At 36.0% G+C, this 23,362-nt stretch overlaps 1 protein-coding gene across 5 annotated transcripts in view; it reads right to left on the bottom strand.

Annotated features, from left to right (window-relative positions):
• DLGAP1 (discs, large (Drosophila) homolog-associated protein 1) overlaps window positions 1–23,362 on the bottom strand; it is a 504,110-nt gene that overhangs the window by 237,389 nt on the left and 243,359 nt on the right. For all 5 annotated transcript variants that reach the window (XM_014938662.1, XM_014938666.1, XM_014938663.1 and 2 more), the window contains exon 3: window positions 15,893–16,003. The gene's annotated coding sequence lies outside the window, so the exon portion shown is untranslated. The remainder of the gene's footprint in view (window positions 1–15,892; window positions 16,004–23,362) is intronic.

Here is a 23,362-nt window from a genome sequence, read left to right as displayed (position 1 = left end):
TCTTTAATCATTTTGCTGCATGTTTAATATTTAAACCAAAGTTCTTTTAATGTAGTTCTGTGAGAATTTTTTTTTTTCTGGGGCAGACTCCTTGAAATTCATAGGTTTCCAGATCAAGCCTGAAAGTTAATGCACATGACATATACAAATACACTAATTTTATATGACTCTCGCAGGAGAAAAAATAGGTTTAATTATGGTAAATTCTATGAACTATGTCTTTCATTTCCTTCCTTACCTTTCTAGCTCTCAGACAGAAACAAACTGAATATTTGCACTGTGGGATTCACGAATCCCACTGTCACAAGGACCCTCTTAAAGAAAAAATGTGAAAAGATTAAGATTTCTAAGATGCCCAGGATTTCTTAACATATTTAGTGCCTCTGTTCCTCCTTTCTGACACACACTTATCTTTCTTCTGAGCAATATCAAAGATGCACTAAATTTATCTTGGCCTTCACTTACTTTCTGATTTTAAGCCATCCAAGTATAGAAAAAAAAAGTACTGACATGGAATGACATTCATGCCTTAGCAGAATGTCAGCACAGGGCTTTTATAATGCCTAAGAAAGAGGGATTGCTACTTAAGACCAAATTTGCTTCATTCAGTGACAATGAAAGTACTAAACCTTAGAGACTGACTATTTTAATAAATGTTCCTGACAAGGGCTTGTGTCAATCAATGTTCAGACCACATTGCATTTGCTATAATCCTGCCATTCTTCTTTTACATGAGGATCTGGGGTTGTATTCTTATTATTCCAGATATCAGGACTGTATAACCTCTGATTTTCTTTAGGAAATGGCTCTCCCAATCTGTTCTCAGTTTGCAAAGATGAGTTACCAAGGAACAAGTACTCTATTTAATAATTACCACCTAAGTTGTATTAACATGAACACTTAAACTGACCTTATTTATTTCATACTTATACACTTCCTGACTCCAAACGATTTGCTCTGTCCGTATGTTAGTATGATCCGCCTATCAAACTTGTTAAAAAAGGCACTACTCACAAAAATGGAAGCTGAGTGCCTACTGGGGACAAAACATTGTAAAATATTTTGTAAATGAGGCAACAAGTTTTCTTGTCTCTTTTTTAGCTTTTCTACCTCTCCAGAGCTTTCCCAGCTCTCAGTCTATGGCAGCATGGTATCACTCCCCCAACTCAGTTTTCACTGAGTGTGTGCTCCAGATTATGTTTTCCTGTGCACAGTAATTCGAAGTTGCAGAGTAACATTATTAATTAATAATTACTCATCTTAGAAGTTATTATCTAATACATTCATAATTGATTAATCACAACATAAGTTCGACTGTGAAGTGGAAACAAAGTAGCTGTGCTTTGAAAAAGCTCTCTGATTACATCCATATAAAACAAGACACTCTTTGCTCGTATAAACTTTCTTGCTTATTAGCTTGCATGACACATTCATAAACATTTTTGCTCTGCATGATTCAGTGCCTCTGAATTTTAATAGTCCCTTTAGGTAGAATCACTGTAGAGAAACTGATTTAAGAAGCAGAGTTAAAGTCAGTGAACAGCGGTAGAATTCGAGGAATCACAGCTGATACTTTGACTGTAGGATTTCCTCAGAAACATGCAATGTATTAAACTGCATGCATTCAATCAAGAATGTATTCTTGATAAAAATTTTACAAAACACCTGCCAAATATGAAAATAGTTATTATAAAATAATCTCTAAAGTATATCTTCTTCTTTTGAAGAACCCTGACAAAACAACAATAGCAATGTACTCAGAATTTACATTTATAGTTGTTAGAAGGCTTTACCCTGCAAGTAAATGTTATCAAGCTGTCCAATTAATTCCTTAAAGACCATCAAAGAGCATCATTAATTGCATGAAACAGTTAAAAGTAGATACTTATCTTCACTGGAACTGGAGTAGCCAAACAATAAAGGTGATATATTTAATCCCTAATCTGACAGAAAATCAATATGAAAAGGCTCTGTGTGACTCCTCACTGTAGTCATCCAGTAATTATTGTCCCTTTTTTTTTTAAAAAAAAACACACCCCACATTCTATAAGTAAGCATTTAACTTAGGGCTTGTGAAAACACTAAATATAGCAGCAGGCATGTTGCTTGGCTGCACGTTGCAAAAGTGTGACATTTGGTATCCAAACTGTGATGATATGGAAAAGATGAAGGAGAAAATGGTTTAGAAAGGATTAGGCACTGCAACTTAAATAGGACACTATACGTAAGATACCTGTATACGTTACAGGTATACATTATATAATATCTGCAAATCCTTTTTCCTTGCCTTTCTGCCAGTTAGGAATTTAAAAAAACCAACAACCTATCTGTGCTTGAGTTCTTAGAAAACAGATACAAACAAAATCAAGTTGAAAATGAGAAAGTAGACTGCCTTTACTTACGCACAGATGACTACTTTGGAATGGCTGGTCAAGAATTATAGCACTTACAGCAGTTATTATGTGTGGACATGAACTGCTGAGATATCCTGGTTTTAGGCCCAAATTATAAGCTGTTCTATATTGAGTGACAATACATGACAGCTTTAGTATGTTATTACATAGGTTTTGCTCTATGAGGGAAGCAGAAAAAGCAACCATAGGAAATATTCAAGTACAAAAATATTAATAATGAAATTCTAACTCTATTGAAGATATTTTCCAAGACAGAGGTAAATTTCTCCATGACAATGGTAGAACACCTTGCATGAACACTCGCATGCCTCAGTTTTTCTAGTGTGAAAGTTTAGAAAAAAAAGAATCTGCTAAGTGCAAGCAGAGTGAACTTCATGCCCCACCACAGCCTCCTCCCCAGCACCCTGCCCATCCCAAGGCCTATGAAGCGCTTACGTCCCACTTTGGCTAAAATTTGAATACCACATTTTGTCAAGTTACGTAATTTTCAGAACAAATCATGCATCATGTATTTGGTAGTAATATTTCCTACTTGAAATTAAAGTGGTCTACAAACTCCCATTTAGTTACACAAATACTATTAAAAATGCATATAACAGTTTTTCAGTAATGTAAAAGATTAAATTATGAATTTAAATGAGGAATGATTACAGACAAACAGAAGAGCATACCCTGCCTTCTAGGTTCTTAGTCCTATTAATATTCTGGGTTGAGAAACAGCTCATTGTACTTCTGAAAACTGCTGGACTTGCACTTCTGTTCAGTAAGTTGTATTTTATGAAGAAGGTTATTTAAAAAATACCTGGGAGTCTTTCCCCCTCCTGAAGCTCAGCTATTCATCTATTATAACTAGACTTTTTCTTACTAAACAGGAAACTTAAATTTCCATTTAAAATCTGTTCTCTTGCATGAAAAGGCAACCCCAAATTCTGTTACCTAACAGGCTAAAGCAATGGCAAATGCTCTGGTCTTCTGCAAACCCATTTCTCCTGTCCCTATAATCCAGGCCAGGGGACTCTCTTGCTGTTAAGTCTGGCTACAGGAAAAAAATCATAACCCAGACAATCCTTTTATAGGGGAAGAATCATCCTTACTGGGATGAAGTGGAAAACATGTAGAAAAAAGCTTTCACTGGTATACACAAGCACTTTGAAGAAGCTCTCCTGTGAACAGAAAGGGCTGGGGTGACTGGTAACACTTAGTCCATACTCCTTAGCTCCCAAAAAAGCAGGACAGAAAGGAGAAGAAATGCAGAGCACATAATTATTTTAGAAACTTTCAGGCCAATGGGAAAGTACATAAATAAAATATCTACCAAAAATTTTCTTGTTCTCAAAAGTGGAAGAAAAATACACGGGGAAGATACCTCATTGGAAAAGAATCTTGTTTTATACATCCAGGGTATAGTCAGAGCTGTGCTACCTATATTTTAACTTCTGTTCTGAGAACAATCAAAGGGAATGAAAGACAGGTTTCTCTTGCTAAGCAGGACCACTTTCAGTTAGTTTTTTGTGCTGTCATAGCTCTTTATTCATCCAAGAATACATGGAGGACAAAATTATATATTCTAACTCATATTTGAAAGCCGCATACAACCAGAAATAAATTTTGGGCTTAACCAAATATTTTCCTTCCAGCTGCTCTGCAAAAAAAAAAAAAAGGAAATTCTATTATTAAATAACAGTGGTTTAAAAGACTTCCAGTGGGATTTGCCTTTTAAAAATCAGTCACTCAGTCACTTAGTCTCAGCAATTTTGCCAGTGGTTCCTCTAAAGCTGTGGAGACAGGGGCACATCTGGAGGCAGGGAAGAGGGTAATCTGTCCTCATCATTTAGGGATTTGGTCAAAAACATCCTTTGTTGGTGCTATTTCCACTGCCTAAAGGCAGACCCGAGACAATGATCTTAGACTAAACCAGTAACTTTGGACTGGTCACCTCGGGTGAGATGTACTCATCCAGAGCACCCTGACTAATGCCACTTGTGGGAAGCATTTGAGAATGAAAATTGAGAATGAAAAGTAAAATATGAAGCTTGCTAAAGAGCATCCATAATGCAGCAAAATTGTGACTCATGACCATCATGATTTAACAAAAAAAATAATTAATTTATAGAAAAAAGCTAAATATTATATGAATTGAAGAAAAATGTTTATTTATAGATGTGATTATTGTATTCCCAACAACTACAATCTCTGGGTAGCTGTACATAATTTAAATTGCAAAATAAATAACACTATGCTAAGCAATAACATTCATCAATTACATTGATGATTTTTTTAGCCCAATTTAATACTTATCCATCCTTAGATAAATAGATGATCCTTGGCTGACCAAAGCCAAATAGTTTCCGAGCTAACAGCCTTCCCACTACGTACATACCTCTCCCAGCCCTTACATTATACCCCCAAGCAGACGTTCAGCTACCAAAGCTGAAAACAAAAATTACAACATTAGCATTGACACAGCTATTTGTAGGTTAAGTGATGATGGCAGGTGAGAATTAATGGTGCTCAGCAATAGATTTATTTCCCAGAGAATCCCACACACTGTAAAACAAGGTCTCTTTGGCTTTATCAAATAAAAGACTTCCTCAACCGTGAGCGCCCAGTAACAGCATGGGAGACAAGCGTGCCAACAGAAATCAGCGCCAGCAGAAACACTGTATTAGCTGGGTCTTGTCTAACACCTAGATTTAATGGCATCAGTGGGAATAATCAAAGGCTATTAGCAGCTCACTAAGGTTTCCCTGTTCTCTGGAGAGTAACCAGTTAAAATTTGAGTCCAGTTTCCAGAGATGTTTCAAACATCACAGGCTCCCATCTTCCCTGATAGCAAAGAGACATTGATCACTCAAGCACTGTCTGTTGGCCACAACAAAACTGCCTTCCTGAGCCACCTACCTGCCTTCTAAAATTGCCATATAATACATTTCCTCTTGGAGATCCCTCCACTTTCAGGACCCTCAGATCACTCCTCACACTAGAGGAATATGGATAAAACTAACTGCTTAATTAGTGTCAGCATATCAGGTATTATCACGATGACCAGAACAGAAGTGTAATTAAGAGATTATATGGGTTATGCACAGAAATAATGCCTTCTTTTCTTAGCTATAAATAGATAGATTTTTTTTAATGATAAAAAAAATAAATATACATCAATATCGCTAGAGAGATTTTGGGATCTAAATAATATTTATTCAGACTGGGATATGAAAGTTCCAGCTTTTACAGTTTTTTGGGGGGCAAGAGGATTACTAAAAACTGCAGGGCGAACTGTTAAAGAGTTTAAGAGAATTCACATAAGTTTAATCAGGATTTGCCAGAGTAATATTTGATATATAAATAATTCAAGTTTGAAAAATGTGCCAGAAATCTGCATTCTGTTTCCCTGAAAGAAGACAACATAGCATTCATGCCTCATACATCTTTCCTTGTTTTAGTTCCGCTGTAACTATGAATAAGAGCATAAGCTAATATACATTTAGAAGGATAATGAAAACTAGTAATATTTCAGTCCGAATTTCTTCATCCTTTTGCACAAAGGTCCAGCTCCTCTGTGGAAGGCACTTCATTTTGTAAAGTTAAAAAAAGGACACTATATGACATTTCTGTAAAAAGTAAAACATCAAATTTATTCAAGATTTCTTAACAGAAAATAAATGGGTTTTCGTTTCTCAAACCTACATGAAATGAACACAGTCTGATAGACCGATAGACACAGCACAAACTAACAGTAATTATCATGATAGAAATTATTCCACCAATCCTTTTCAATCAATCACTGTAGCCAAGAAGGATCTCTGACGAAGTAACAAAATTGTTAGGAAGAACCACAACATAGTGATATTTTGCATACAATTAGTAAACCAAATGGAACTGCATTGGAGACAGAACAGCTGTAATACAGGAAAGTAGTGATCTACTGATTCAATAAACTGCATTTGTCATTCTCAATTTGTTTTACCATTTGGATTTTAATTACAAATCAAGTACCTAATCTAAGCTGAAACCAGATAATTCAATTTATGTCAGGTATGTGTTTCCAGAAAGTAATCAATCTAACATTTTAGAAAGAGGAAGAAAAAAGGTTTTCTTTTAGTTCATTATGATGAATTTGTTTAAATATGAAGAAACCACTGAGAAAATAAAAGCAATCAAAATAAAACAGCCATACAGAATTGTACATACGATGAAAGCTACTTTATATAAGAAACATTTATTATTTAAAATTTAAGAGCTAAAAAATATTGGTATTACTAAATTTTTCTTGTTCCCTGACGGCTAACCAATTACTCAGAGTCGACATGCTACAAGAACACAATCTTACAATACCATCCTGTTCAGTAAAGATTAGTAATAGAAAATAAAAACCTACCCTGTTGTTGAAGGCTACAATAGTCAGGTAGTACAGGATGAATAAATTCTTGTAGTAGAAGGATATCAGGATACACCAATTATTTTCTGTTTTCTCAGATACTCAGGCTATTGATATCTCAACAAGAGATCAATTCATTACACAAACAGTCTCAAGGTATTACTTTGTCTAACTCTAAACCAGATGCTCTGTCAAATAAGGTAATTTCTAAAACTATGCCATGTTATATCTGGTTCTGTCATGCTTTCCCCACAGCATGTGCTTCTTTGCTTATTGTTGCTCTAAGACACTAACTCTTGTCATGATACTTCAAGAAATCTGACTGGTGTCACCAAGTATCAAAGAGTCAAAGCCAGATCAGAAATCTTGCTGCAGGACAAGGTTCAATCTTGTTACAAATTTCCACTGAATAAAAAGAATGATCCTGAAACAGTTCAATACCATTTGCACAGAGGTGCAGGTTTTAGCATTATAGTTCTCTTATTTCTCATGAATTTAAATAGCTGCATCTCCTACAAAGTTGCTTGGATGTATCTCTCATATTGGACCGCTCTTGATCTTAAATCTAAGCAGCTCTGTAGTTATTTAAAGTCATATTTCAACTCAGTGGTGTTATTTATTTCTTGATGTCATACTGACTGCCTTCAGTCCTGCCTAGTATTATTTTGCTTTTGGACAGATTCCACATCATATATTAAAGAAAATATGTTTTGACCTAATCAGTCCAATTTGTACCTCCTAGGAGAGCTAGGTTGCCTCATGTCCTTGAACACACTTTCTGCATTACATTTTCAAATCAGATAGAAAGAAAAAAAAAATACATTTATTTGTTATTTTTGCAAAATGTTTTAGGAAATAGATATACATATATGCATAAGCACACATATATAATGAAAAGAACTGTGATATAATAATTACATGACTTATTCTGTGCAAGCACTTCTCAGAGTGATTTGGCCAAATCAAGAAGTGAAATTATTTAATTTATCAAAAAGCAACACAACTCAATTTTTACTGTGTTCAAAGCCTAATTTTAACAAGATCTATCTATCAGGAAGCAGTGCACCCTCCAGACTACGGGGCATCTTCATGCAGTGCTCCGAAGCTAAAATCACAACAGCCTTACAGGAAAGCATGACACTTCTCTGACGCATGGGAGCAAATTGCTGTATATAATTTGAATAACTGCATTATACAGTTATTGAAGTTAACAAGGATGTATATTACTTTTGGGCTCGCTTACATTACACATTATTACTTGCTCACTTACAGAAACCAAAAATCCCGAACTGCTAACATCTGCACTTTCATTTTCTCAGTCACTAACATAAAACAGTCAACTGCTTAGATATTGGGCACCTTCATCTCATGTACCTGGCTGGGAAGTCTTGATCTTGAAAATGCAATATATTTTAAAACTGGCTTACAATCAATTCTTTTTCCAGCACTGGACATCACAACAGATGCTTTTTAGTTTGAACTTTTATAAACTGTGCCAATAAAACACACAGAAGTTGTCATCAATAATTTGTGTGAAATGCATACTGCTCATCTCCTTGTTGGACTTGATAGACCACATGGAAGATCTACATGATAAGAATAAGAAATGCAGCAATCTCATCAGTATAATTTTTATTGTGATAGTGATATATAGTTCATAAATATGACAAATAGCTTTTATATACTGATAGAGCCCCAACAAGCTACTATTATAACCTTGTTGTCACATTGATCTCTTGGATAAACAGATTTCCAAAATATCTATGATATATCAACCACTACATAAGCACTTCTCTTTGTACTTCATACTCAACTCAATTTACTTTTATACAAATTATGACCATTTATACCCCAAGTTTTTAAACACTGGGCTGAAATAAGCTGAAATAAGCCTGTTTTCTTATAGAACAAAAATAAGTTTAAAAAACTGTTGAGCTGGGCACGTGTTATAATTTCATTAAGTGTTAATAACCACAACAGACTATGCACTTTCTACATTAATTGTTTCCCTGTTGTTAATTTGTGCCTAAACCTCAAACCTAAAACTTAAAACCTAAAACCTCAATGTTCTACTGCTTTAGACTTAGACACAGAGTTTATCAAGCAGAATTTGGATTTCTAGAGCTTCACAAAACTCAGTTTTGTGAGTAAACAAAGCTCAGGACAGAACCCAGCTCTGATTCAATGATACAGTGATCTTCCTCACCCATAGGTGAGCTTTGCTTTGTTCTCCATGACCATCCCATTTCAGATGCCTATCTCTGACAAGTAATAGTAAGAAATTGGCTTGCAAATAGTACTGGATCTGGTTACACGATCAGTGAGTGGCTTTTAGCCATGCAGACCCTATGCAGTGAAGTGTAAACAAGAAAGAAAATGGATCATATCTACAGCAAGGGTAGTAGTGTCCAGTGACAGCAAAATTACTGCTTGTATGGGTGTGTGACTAGATGTTTAGTAAGTCCATGTAGCCTCTAATTCAATGTAACTCTCACAGAGGTAAAAATCAAGCCAACCAGACTCCCTCATTTAAGATCAAAGTTTTCCTGGTGAGAGACAATGGTCTGAATTGAATTCTTTATATAGGCAATATTACAGAAAACCAAGAAATGCTTAGTTAATGTATCTATCTATTCATATTTCAGGACCTCCTCTGGTGAAAACACTGAGACCAACAGAGGAAGTCCTGAAACACGACTGACCATTTCTGCTTTGGCAATCAAATCAGCTGCTGAAAGCCTAACAGAAACAAAGCTGTTGCTCAGCTGCTCTGTGCCACCCATGTACACAGGCCTGGTCTTTCACTCTTTTCCCTACCAGCAGCAGAAGAATGGAGGTGAAATAGCATCCTACTACTGTAACACGAGTGAACCACAGTGATCTTATTAAACAGATGGCGCGTAAGTACTTCAACAGCAATCTCAAGTAGCTCCTATTAGGTCAGAACAATTTTTAGCTATTCTCAGGTACAAATAAATAAATACGCTGACTGTGAACAAAAGAGGCCACTGGGATAATACAGTCTAACCTGCTGTGTAACATATCCGAGACCATCGCACACTGCTCCACAGAGCCTTCGATCGAGCCTCATTTGTGAATCAAAAGCAGCATATTGCTTTTAGCTTTGCTGCATTTCTAGAAGAACCCAAGAGATCTTGGTGAATTTAATGAGTACATTTCAAGGATGTTTGAGCATCTAATTCCCTAAATTGCTTCAGCAATCCCAGCCTTAATTCCAGTGAAATCTTTTAAGTTACAAGAATCCCCAACACTTGCTAAATTGTTCCAATGTGTATTTACTTCCTCTTAAAAATATGCACTTTGCTTCCATTTCTAGATTCAACTTCCTGTACTGGATCTTTTTTGTCATTGCTTGTGAACCTCAGAAGTTCAGTATTTTGTTGCCTTCCACAGTGAGAATATAATTTTTGGAGTGTTGTCCCATTCCCTGTCACCTCATGAACAATGAACCAAACCGGCCATCACTTTTAGTCTCAGTTCAACCAATTTTGTGGCTTTCCCTAAAACCTCTCCAGTTTTTAACAACTTTTGAAAAAGTCAGTATCTTAATGAAGTATGTCCTGGCATGGCCATATTTGGAACAGAAAAGTGACTTTCTTGTATTAGTAAGCCTGAATAATGCATTAACCTGCCACCTGCGGAATCCCCTTACAGCTAGTGACATATTAATTTATGGGACCCTATCCAGATTTTGTACTCCTTTATTCTTGTACTGTCTATTCTTAATTGTAATATTTGTCTATATTTATACTGATATAGGACACACAGAATGATGCTTTACATACACCAAAAACGTTTAAGCAACTCATCCTCCTTGGTATCTATCACTTCACCAATTTTTGAACTATTTCCAGACTTTACTTTTGATGATTTTATATGTTGTTCTTATCCTTGAAATTGTCCTGATTTCCAAGATTTGCAAGATCTGAATTTTAGTTGCTGAAAGAACTTCCTAAACAACTCATAAAACCCAGGTGTAAAATCTTTCATTGTGCTAATTTTATAACACTATTTCTTTCTACTTTTGAAATAAATATATTAAGATGAGTATTTGCAGAAATTTCTAGTCCACTTAAACTTCACCAATGTGCTCAGATAAGCCCATGCTTTAAGAGTAAACGCAATTCAGAAAAATTCAAAAATATGCATGATCATACATTTTGTTCTTGATGAATGACACTGCATCCAACCATGACTGTGATCTCTCTTAAACATTCAAGTTCTGAAACTAGAATTCTTTGCCATATCCATACTGTGAATCACTGCTGTCCTGCCCCTTCCCCAAATCATTAGCCAGCTTTTTAAACTGTGCCTGCAGCATGTAGAAAGAAGCTAAAAGAGCTGGCATGAAAGGGCAACAAAACAAAAGATAAGTAGAAACCATACAATAGAAATAAAACAGATTGCAGAAACAGTTTAAAATAATAACCATATGGCAGAGAGAGTTTCATATGAAATAAAGCTTTCGGAACATCATTTTGTATTACCCTATGAGTTTGAAGATGTTACTAATGTACCTTGGCCAGACTTTCACTATTCTGTAAAGACAAATTTATCTTTTTATTTTGCAGGTTCCATCCCTAAAACACTGAACTAAAAATAATATCTGAATCAGATTTTTTAGGATGTTATTGCTTTAGCTGTTGTGTAAGAATATAAAGACAGACCATATAAGGACAGGTGTATCTCCTGTACTCTTTCCACTGTGAGGGTACACCTGGAGCCCCTGATTCCATGAAGACAACAGAAGGTGGTGAGATATCTATCATTGTGCCTATGCCTGCTGATGTGCAATGCAAACCTAAGACAGACATCTCTCCCTGCATCAGCAGCCTAAAATCAGTGCCAGCTCCAGAGATCACTTTGTTTCTAAGATAGGTGAATTATTTCAGAGATATAATTTTATACACGGGAGTAAAAAGGATTTCCCAGTGTGCTCAATTTGAATATTATTACTGGAAGAGAATGACAGGAATACAAGAAATATTCCATTCATCAGAGTTATTGGTAGTATTACTTTTGACCCACCATGCAAACTTCTTGCAGGCATCCACTTTCAATAGTGTGCACTTAAAAAAAATAGCCATGCCAGGTAAATTCGAAGACCCATTAAGCCACTGTCATAAACAACGGTGGAAGTCAACGTCTAAAGAAGAGTGTAGAAAAGCATAAAAAGGCTAATAATTCTGGTCTTTCCTGAGCTAGATATGACCTCTTTTAAAGCTTGAGACCTTACAAGGGGTCTCGGTCTCTATCTCTAATACTATGTCCTCTTGACCTCAGGGCTGCCACTCAACAGGAATTTTTCAGAGTTATTAGAGACATCATTGTTGTCATTATGGCATTCAAATGTAAGGAGTGTTCAGGAGTAATTTCAGTATCCAGCTCACCCCCAAAAATAATGGATATTCCCTGGACTTCCAAGTTGCCACTGGATGAAAAACTGTAATACGACCTTTACATTTCATCAGATCTCTCCTGTTGCCTACATTCTGTGGCTTAAAAGAGTTATCCCTGCCATTTATTTTGATGTTTGGTTTTCCCATAAGTAGAGAAAGAGGTAGATTAGATAAAACATATTTTCATTTGAAATTTCCTGTTTTATCTAATAGACAAGACAATTCTCCTGTCTATCTCATTGCCATTTACGTTTCTTTTCTCTGATTCATAGACTTTGTATATCCAATCAGGGAATTACCATTCAAGCTATAATAAAAAGTCTTGTCTAAATTTTTCTTAAAAAAAACCCAAGTAAGTCACAATCAGTTTTCAATTAGCACCCAGAAGCTGTTTTTTCTTTATATTTGAATACAGTGCCTTTGCCTCATCTAAGCTTTTGTGCCTTCTCAGTGTACTTTACCTGAGGCAATATGTCTAATTTTTCTCATTAGAGCTGTTACCTTCACACCAGCATTATTAGTAAAAAACCTTACACTTCCTCTTGTACTGCAGCAAAGATCATCGTATCTTTTAACTGGTAATTTGTTCTCTTGTCTTGTGTCCCTTTTCCCTAAGGAACAATGTCTTGAAGAGCTTGAGACTGCTGCATAATTAGATCATACGAAGCATCCACTACCCTATCTCCCAGTAAGGCAGGAAGACCTTAAGATTTCAATTTCTTTCACACATTCTCCCTGTAGAGGATTAATTATATTCCTTTTGTTTGGCCTCATTAAAGTTCAATTTCTTCTGTGTCCCTAACACACTTCACATAGATTCTCCTTATCCAACTTTTTCAAAGGCTAGTCATCTTCTCCCTGCTGATAAATATGTCTCAATTCAATGGCATATTTAAGTTCCATCTGTATCTCCCTTGAACAAAATTCACAACAGAGTAACATACATTGGTGATATATTTTTTATGAAAAATAAATGGACCATTCTTTCTAATAAACCTATCACTAGTCAAAATACCTTCTTCAATAACATAATGTTTTCTTTTGTATTCCTTTGTTAAGAGATTATGTCCCTACCTCGCTCTCTTTTTGCTTGGGAGCTAAAAGTCTCCTTTACAGAAGGGCAGCAAGCTGATAGCAAACCTCACAGAAAATGGTGTTTCTTCTGAGAAGCATCTATATCCTCACAGGAGTACTTAGTTTCTGTCATTTTGTCCATTCAGATTATTCTAAAATGAATGGTATTTTTTTGTGTAGTTCTAACAGTGTTTTGGTCACATTCATGCTGCCATATCCCCCAACATTTGTATTTTCCACAGCTTTCCATTTTTATGGGCAATCAATTAGTTTGCCAACAAACCAGTGTATTTACAATAAAAATCACTCCCTTCTGCATTCTCCAATACAATCCTCTACATTGAAAAAATTCTGTTACACCTCTTTTCCCAACACCCAGTGAAAAGTCTCTATTCTGCCCTCCAAGCAGTGGTGCCTTTGCTTCTTTTGAGTTAGCAGAGTTGCTCTATTAGGAAGAGCGTGTGTGTCTGTATATATCTACAAACAGTCCATCAAAAATCTTAAATGCCCTAACCAAAATTGGGTGGATCAAATGAATAGGTGGACTCTATAAAACATCATAAGAAGGATCGAATTTAATAAAATCACAAATCACAAATTTACATAGGTTACTTCTTAATCAAAAAAGGAAATGACCAATACTCAGGCAAACTTCAAATAATGATGCATGTGAACTGACAACATCTATTTGGCATTTCCTAATTTTTGCTGAGGTGACTGCATAGCCTTAATAATGTTCTTACTGCATCATTCTCAACTTTCTTGACCCTTTGAAAATAAACATGCCCAAAGCCAGGTGCACGTATTAGCCAAAGTTGAGTACAGCTGTAAGAAACTGAACACTGGGAATGCTGGAGATAGTAATTTTATCCAAACTACACAGAGCTGAGGGGATAGTTTTGTGTGTATGAAAAAGCATAGTAATTGATGTAAATACATGTAAGTGATAAGTAAACATTTCTGCAAAAAACAAATTCCTAAGCTAAAAATCTAACTTTCACTTGGGAACAATCACGTCATTGCAAACATTATATTACAGTTTCAATGAAGTCTTAGACTTTTACAGAAGGCCAAACTGAGGTAAAGGTAGCTGAACTCAACTAAATAGTTTACGTTGTCAGAAAATAAATGCTAGTTCCAAGTTATATTCTGCCAAGAAAATGCACCACTTTTTCTAATGTATATGTAACTGAGAAATATATACTTGTACAAGTATATATATGAATGCTACAAATGTATCAAACAGAATCATATATCCATATATTTATTATGTAAAACAAATCATCACAGCTTCAGTTTTATGGCTATGGAAATGTTGCAGCAGCATTGCTATTTTCTCCTCTTAACTCCTCTTTAGTAGGTTTACTAAAATACAAAGCAATTGTTACTGCTGGATAATTTGGTAACACTTTAATCGTAAGAAATTAAATATTTAAAGTGATGTACCCATTGAAATATCTTATATGAAGGGAAAACAATGAGTAAAGATCACTCTGGAGCTGGAATCACTCTGGAATACAGAGGTTATTGCAGAGATGTAAAACATTTCATTTGATATCTTGAACTTACACTCCGGGAAATTTACAAGTTGAGGTACAGTTATCATACCTAAGTAATCCTGATATACCCATAACCATTTATATAATTAATTCATATATTAATTTAACATTATAATTAAATTGCTTGTTACTGAACTGTAAACAATTGAATATAGCACAGAACTGAGAGTTACTTTTAAAATAATGTCAATTCATAAGCAGCATGACCACCATTTTTAAATGAAATATAAATTAAAAATCCTCTCCCTGTTCCTAGAATATGTATGTTTAAGTCTGTCATGTGGTTATAAAGAAATAGGATATGAAACTGTTGATTTTAATTTGTCTCAATACGATTAGCTTTGTGAAATACCCATAGTTCACTATATATAAACATTTCACTGCTACTCAACTTGGGTTCAAGACGCTAGAGTTGCTAGAGGTTGGTTTATCTTCAGTACTTCTACCAGATTAATGAGGTCCAGGCTTTTTGCAGCTCTTAGGGTTTTTTTTAAAAAAAAAAAACACCAAAAAAAAAAAAGCCAAGAAAAAAACCCCAACAAAACAGGCAGCTCTGGGAAAAAGGAAACTCTTTCCCCACCAGAGTTTCTCCAGGACATTTCAATGTTGCTTCTGAGATGCTGCAACTCCTCCTCCATGCTGTCTTCTGTACTACTCCTCCAGGCCAAATCAATCCGTTCCTCTCATACTCTCTAGCTTAGCTTACCCCACAGCTATGGCACATCTAGCCCTACAGGGCTCTACTCAACATTTAAGTTTATATGCTAGATTTTTATGTTCATATCAGACTCCTACAACTTGTTCACCACAACATTGAATACCTGACATTAACACTGCAGCCTTCAGACTTAGGTAAATACAAACATACATATAATTTTCTAAGCCAAAATAGCAATCTATAGGCTAACTTCATTTCTATTAAAGCACTTTAGAATTTGCAGTCATCTGGCTTCCTGCCTTTTACAAGCAAATCTGGAGAAAAATGAAAAGAAGTGATGCAGAGACAGATCAAGGAGAATGATCAGAGAGCAAGAATAAAGGACTCACCTCTTTTAGTCAGTTTTCCATTTTAGTTTGTTTCAATAGTTAAAGAGGGAAGAGATGTTTTGCACACTCTTTAATCCAGGCGTCAGTTCCAATATTTGATGCTTGACTGTTCTGAAACACAATCAAAGTATAGCAGTTAAAACTACCAGCCTACAACAAGATAAAAATATTAACATGGCAAGCAGCTACGTATTCATTTAAAATCACAGCAATAATGAGAGGCTTTATATCAATGGTTTGTGGCAGAATTTTCACATGGTACCACATCTCATCCTTGCAAGAAAAAAGCACAAAAAAAGAACATTTAGATTGCATAACATTGCATTTGTGACATCATCTCACATTTTACTCTCTGCACAATGCATGGAGAGTTTGTCAGTTCTTTTACAGAAAGATACAAAGACTAGCTACATGTGATTGCCTCGATAAATCTACTGACTCTCTACAAGCTCCCCTCTCCCCTAGTCTCATCCTTCTACAAGATTTTCTCACACTACATAATCACCATGGATTCCTGCTGCCTCTGTCTGGAAAAGGAGAGAAGAAAGGTGAGAAAACTTGACCATCCACCCAGCTGTACCTTTGGTGCTTCCCCACCAGTTTCTGATTTGTTGCAGACAAAATTACAATGGCACATAACTGCATATCTAAAGATATGATTTTTAAAAATTATATAAACTGAAAATACTTATTTTGAAGCCATTTCCTTTCTCTGGTAGGGAAAATCATATATATGTTTTTCCCTTAATTCTCCAGTACTACTTACTGAGACTAACAGAAATAAATGGCTTTTCTCTGTGCTCTATATTTGAGCCCTGTGAGTCATCTCACTATTTCAAGTTTTGTTTCTCATCACTTAAAGGTCTAGCCTATTTTATTCTGTTTCTTCATGTGAACAATTCGTAACTACAAGCCAGAATAAGTGCAAACATTTTTTCTTTTAAATGCAGTTAACAGCTCTAATCCAACTTTTACTGAAAAGCCTATTAAAAGAGAAAAAAAAAAAAAGTATGGCTAAATGTGTTTTGATACTAGCCTCAGATTATACTGAAGAATGATCAGCACAATAACTTTTTTGATGTGTTGAAAATTCTTGTTATTTTGTTCTCTTGATTCTCATTCAAAGAAACACCTTTACACAGACCACAGTTAACTGTTGGGCACTAATTGTCAGAAAAAGCAAAAAAAAAAAAAAAATTTTCAGAACAAAAATAACTAACAAAAATTTAAAACTTATGTTTATAAAGCTGGAAGAGACAAGTCCGATCAAAGAGTCTGACGTCCCACTTCCCATAGGCTAGAAAACTTTCTTAAATTAACTCCTTCAGAAATGAGAAGTTTCTCCAAATAACTGCTAAGAGGACAGGAACAGCCTCTATACACAAGATAAGTTTATTTCTGGGAATTCCTTAACCTCAAAAGCAGTCAAATTGATGAAGGCTGCAGCCTGTCTTTTGTTAGATGCATTTCCAAGAAGAACTAAATTCTGATACTGGTTCGGTGTCTCTGAAATTAATTTCAGAATAGAAACATTCCAGTAGTACTCCAATGACTACTATTTTGTGTATAGCTGGCTTTGAGGGCCTGTCTCTCCCCGAGGTATATAACCATCTTTGGTGTATTTCTTCATAAGTCTAACTTTCCAGTTTCTTCTGCACAGCAGTCTTTAAATAATTTTTCTTTATTGGTTGTGCAGGGTCTTGTGTCGGAAGGGGGAGAAAAATATATTTAAAGCAGGAAAATGGGATGGTAAAACCATCAGATTGGCAGTGCGATCAAGAGAGAGCTACAGAACCAAAAATTACTTTTAAATCATTTCAGAAATGCACTGATTTCCAGTTGACAGGATCTCTTTTGAGAGAGGCTTTAATTTGACTACAATATTGACTACATCATAACCATTTCAGCTTTTCCTTGAGAGTATAAAATTGACAGAGTATATTTAATTGTAACAAGCAAATTGAATTGATTTTTCCATATAAGATTCCCTTAGGGAGCTTTCAAAGACAAATCTCTAAAGGATCAAATTGGCCAGGTCTTTATGCAGAGCCTTCAGTTGTAAGGACTTCTCTGAACCCACTGAAATGCCCATGTTTGAAGATTTGTTCGAGAACCTTACTGAAGTTGGGCTGAAATGGGTTTCTCTTAGCTGGCAGCATTCACTTGGATAGGAGAAATTGTAAGTTGTCAGATATGTTTAGTGATGACAGAGAGACTATGGCCAGGTAATGTATAGGTATCACCTGTATCACACAGGTATTCACTGCACCTTAAGCCACCGCCTCAAATGCAGAAGAGGAGACAAAATTTGAGAGGAACTTTCTGCAAACAGATAAGTTTGATATGATACAGTTTTCAGAGACAGCCACGGATTAGTACACTTGAAGCTCTGTACTACACATGGTACTCCCCAAGTCAACAGCCCAAACCAAATCAATATTTATATTGATATAAATCAATATAAATCAATGTAAATTTATTTAATTCTCCATAACTTTTGCTTTTGATCCTTCTTATTTGTGTATGTCCATGCATGCTGACATTCTCTGCCCACATTCCCTATTTTTTAATTTAACCAGAGAGATACAACCAGAAAAGATTCACAGAAGAGCAAGATGATGATGGAAGGTACAGAATGACTTCTGTATGAGGGACAAATGAATAGGCTAAGACTCTTTGGCATATAAGAGAGAACTGACTCATGGAAGATTATGAAAATGTGACTGGCATGGAGAGGGTTAGTAAAGTTATTCTTTTCACTGCCTCCTTCTGACTAATACAAGAACTAGTGGGCATCGAATGAAATTGGTTAAGATCACATTTATAATAAAGCAAGCAAGCAGAATGAACAAAGGGAGGTGGCTCTTTCTGTAACGTGAAGTTGCACTGAGGAACTTGCTGCCACTGGAGGTCATGGACAGCAAATCACACCTTCAAAAGAAATCTAGAGAAGTGTGAGAAAATTGAATCCTCTGAATTTAGCTAAATGTTCAACTCTGAAAGACCCAAAGTTCAAGATGGCTGGAGGCCAAGAGCATGTGTTTGCCATGTTTTTATATCCTTTCTTTTGGTCACTGATGCATGAAATAGGACATGGGACAAAAGGACTTTTGACCTTGCCATTGCAGACATTTTAATGATCATTTTATGGTGCTACAAACAAGTTGTGCACATTGACATCCTCACCTGGCATACAGGAAAAAGGGGCAACTGACTAGAAAGTGGACAGGATTCAAATGTTGCTTTTTTAGACTGATATGTTTACAACACTTTGAATGATGTTTAGCTTAAATACCCTACAGTTTGTATTTCTGTATCTGATCCCTTTTGATTAGTTTCAGACTGTTGCCTTTTCATGAAATACAAGGACACTGATTTTTCACTCACCAGACTGGCCTGAAAGTTCTTCGTAGCCTGCCCTCACCACCATAGCAGGAATTAGACTTATCTTAAACCCCACCGTTTCTCGTGCAGTTGTAGCACACAACAATAATTCAAATTACCCAGGTATTATACAGCAGGCAATTTTAAAAAAAAAAAACAAAACACAACAGAGTTTCTAAAACCAGATCTTAGGCGGTAAATAGTAACTTAATGCCCACTATGTGGTTATAGCTAGATTTGGTCAGAAAAACACCTGGGAAAAGTGCAGTGAAGAACAGGAACAAAGAATAACCAGGAACAGGTGCTCAGGGAGGCTGTGGCATCTTCAGCCTGGGAGATACTGAACACACAGTTGAACAAGGCACTCACCAACTTGATGTAATTTTGGCAGTACCCCTGCTTGAGCAGGGCTTTCACCTAGATGATGGCTTCGAATTCCTTTCTATGTAAATTATTTTGTGATTTTGTAATTCTAAGAAATAGATTCTAATCATGTCTGTACCACTCCTGTGCAGAACACCAATTTAGAGTGTGACCATTATCATTAAACTCAATTTCAATGCCAAAAGGAAGGGCAGGTCTTCAAGTGTTTTATTACATAGTAAGTCACTTGATTTCTCTTCTACATAATGCATCTTTACTTTCCTGGGTTTCTACTGTCATGCACCATTTTTAATCAACAAAAATATACTGTGAAGGAGATGGATCAATTTTTTACCTGCATTATTTTCTTTGTCATGTTTCTTTCTTTTTTTCCACATCTCAGATTTTTATTAAGCAAAAGTAATTCACAGTGAAAGTGCACATCTATCCATTTTTCTCTAAGCAATATCAGGATGCTGACTTACTTTAAAGGCCCAATCTGTTCCATTGCAAGTATGTAATTAGAGGGGCTTTATATAAAATGCATCCTTTCAGTGAGGGTACCTCGGGTGGCAAATGGCAGATGACCTCAGACGTTTAGAAGAGGCCTCTTCCAGAACATGATTTAGTGTGTGGTAAGGCACTAACATCAACATTTTTTTACTTTTTAAGCACTAGGCAGAATCTCATGTATCTGCTTCCCAAATTATAGCAAAATAGTAATTATTACAGAAATGAGAACTGCCTAGTATCTACTGGCAAATGAACTTCTAAAAATTTAATTAGAACCATAGTAGAGTAGTAGTAATGGGAATACCATAAAGCTTAGCAGTGAGAGCAAAACTCAACCATCTTCCTATAAAGCCAAGACTCCAATATTACACACACTTATTTCACCTCATTTGTAAAATTAACAGTCTCCCTCAGACAACTAAAAATCATGCTGAGTACTGAGCCACAGTAAATTACAAATATAATTAAGTAAATAATAAGAAAGCCCAAGTCCCCACTTAAATACGCTGCCAATTCAGCTAATCCAAGCACAGCAAATATTAATGCAATACTTCAATGTCTGCAGCTTAGCTCCTGATCTACAGTAATAATAACACATTAAGATTTTGTCCATAGTCAGATCAAACCACTTATTTTCCCCAAGACAACTGGAGCACCAAGTTACCAATAATAAGCTCCTGGTATCTTCCATCATCCTGCCGGGGAAGGTGGGCAGGGAAGATGAGCACTTTCAGCCTGATTGTATTTGCCACCAATTATACAGACAATTATAGCCTTTTGACTATGCTTTACTCTAAACTGAAAAGAAGCCAACCTGAAGCTATTTAACGATAAAGGATTAAAATCAATGCTGATTAAAGGGCTCTGCAAAGTGTGATTTTTAATTATGCTACTTTAGGAAGTCACTAGACGATCATTATTGGCATTCCCTTGTTTCTACATCCAAAGAGGAAAAAATTAATACCTCAACAAAACCTTCTGATTTCAGTGCTAGCACACCTCACACAATGAGAAAAATGAGAAAAAGTTTAAAAAGTGATAACTTCAGATAAGTACTATGCAAGAAATGAAATGTGTCTAAAATTATGCTGACAGCACATGTCACTTGCCAACTATGTACGCTAGTGCTGATATGCGCTGGTATCTGTTTACAAGCTCACAGAGAAAAGATTAAATACAATTCAATTCATTCAAACTTAAATATGTATTTATATCACTATACAGCAGCGTGTGAATGGCAGACTTTTCACTGTCTCACAGCAGTTGTATTATTCTCAGCCCAACCTCATAAATATTAATTGCTTTTGAAACTGCGTTATAAGTCTGCACATGACATAAAGGAAAAATCCCAAGCATAGGCATTCCCTCAACATCAATCCACAGGAGGAATAAAATATTCTCTATTAAATATTCCTGCATCAGCACCAGTGGGAAGTTCAGCAATCTCCTCTAGTTGGAGGTAAATGGTTTTAATTTGCAGTTCATTGTAAGTGAAAGAATCAGTTATAGAAAGCCTTTTAATATTTCCAAACCTTTTTTTTTTTTTTTTCAAGAAGGAGAGGCTTCTACAACTCCTCACCCAAGACTGCCCTGCCGTGAGACTTTTCATGGCATGTGCATGAGGGACTTGGCTCAAAAGTAGGCAGAAAACTAGAACAGAGGGAAATTAAAAAAAAAAGAAATCATAAACCCACAATCTTCTATATCCTCGCCCACCCCAAGAAGTCTATGTATTTTAAACAGGAAGAGTTACAAAACACAAACCTAACAACTCTCCTAAAGGGGTAAGACAAAGCAATAAATCCAAGCACAAGTGAGAGAGCAAGGGAAGAGAGGCCACGGGCAACACCTATGGTCATGCTCACTCCCATTCCTGTTGACTGCCCCTCACCCTGCCTAGCCTGAGTCTGGTAGACACAAGTACCTCCAGAAAGGTGAAACTCTCACTTTGCACCAACTGTAGAGGAAGACCCAAGAAGCTTACCCAAACAACATTGCAGCTGCCATGCAAAAAGGTCAACAAAGTTTGAGAGGTACCCAAGACCCAGCAACTAGGCATCTGGCATGCATGCAATACCATCCCAGTTTCAACTGTGTTAATGGCACGAAGAACAGAAGAATCTGTTTTTGGTCTACATAACAATCTCGAGGCATTTGAGCGGCTTTTGATACTGAACATGTTAAAAAACTGCATCCAGCTGTTGCAGGGAGAAATTCTCAATTACATGGTTGAAAATGTGCTGTGCAGTAAAGAACTCTACTTGTGCAGCACAATTATAAATCTGCAAACGGGTATACTTTGATAATCTAGTCATAATTTTTCACAAAGGTTACATTTCTAGTGACCCAAATCTGTCAATGTAACAAACACTCTTTTAAAATACTTAAGACACCATTTACCGCCTTACCATTTCCTGGTGTAAAAATTGCCTTATCTCTTTTCTTTCACTTGGTCCATGTCATTCCACATTTGCTTTGAAGCCAAAGCTAAACTTCACTGTGGATATATGACAGAGGTCATTGCTGCAAATTTTCATAGTTAAAACATTTGGCTAGGTAATGGTTTTCCCATACAGCGTGCAATTTGTTTTGTTCAGTCATCATCCATTGGCTGTACCTAAACTCAGGCCTTCAAACCGGCCAAACAGGGCTCTCAGTATTACTCTCAATGTGGGAAAAAAAGCTGTCAACAGAAAATTCATTATCTTTCCATCATGCTACACTGGGTGCTAAAATGAAGAAAGTTTACTCCTGCATGAATTCCCACCAAACTGAACTGTCTTTGTTAGTCAAGGCACAGTAGGAATTGTGCATTATGTCCTGCACAATTAAACATTCCTTTTGTTAGCAGAGAAATCGCCTGTTTGTTTGTTTTGTGTAAAATCAAGGTAAGCCATGTATCTTTCCACCTCAGCAAGTTGAGAACAAAAGACCCAGGCAAGTTCAAACTGCCTTGTCAACAGAGCTGATTCATAAGTCTACAAAATAACATCATATGCCACTGGCATAAATCATGGCAAGAGGTCATTTGTAAGTTCCCGGTGCACATAAAAGCAAATGGGAAATTATGGTATACCAAGTCTATCTTTTATTTATTTATAAAGTAGTCACAATTTTTTTTTTGATGAAATATCAGAACACCTTTCTTTGTAAGGAACTTATTTTGATAACTATAAGACAATTAATTGGAAGAAGCTTAAACAAGCACCT

Source organism: Calidris pugnax, unplaced genomic scaffold (genome assembly GCF_001431845.1).
Source record: "Calidris pugnax isolate Ruff unplaced genomic scaffold, ASM143184v1 scaffold13, whole genome shotgun sequence".
Lineage (NCBI taxonomy): Eukaryota > Metazoa > Chordata > Aves > Charadriiformes > Scolopacidae > Calidris > Calidris pugnax.
The sequence above is the reverse complement of the archived record's forward strand: the minus strand, read 5'-3'. Positions and strand labels throughout refer to the sequence as shown.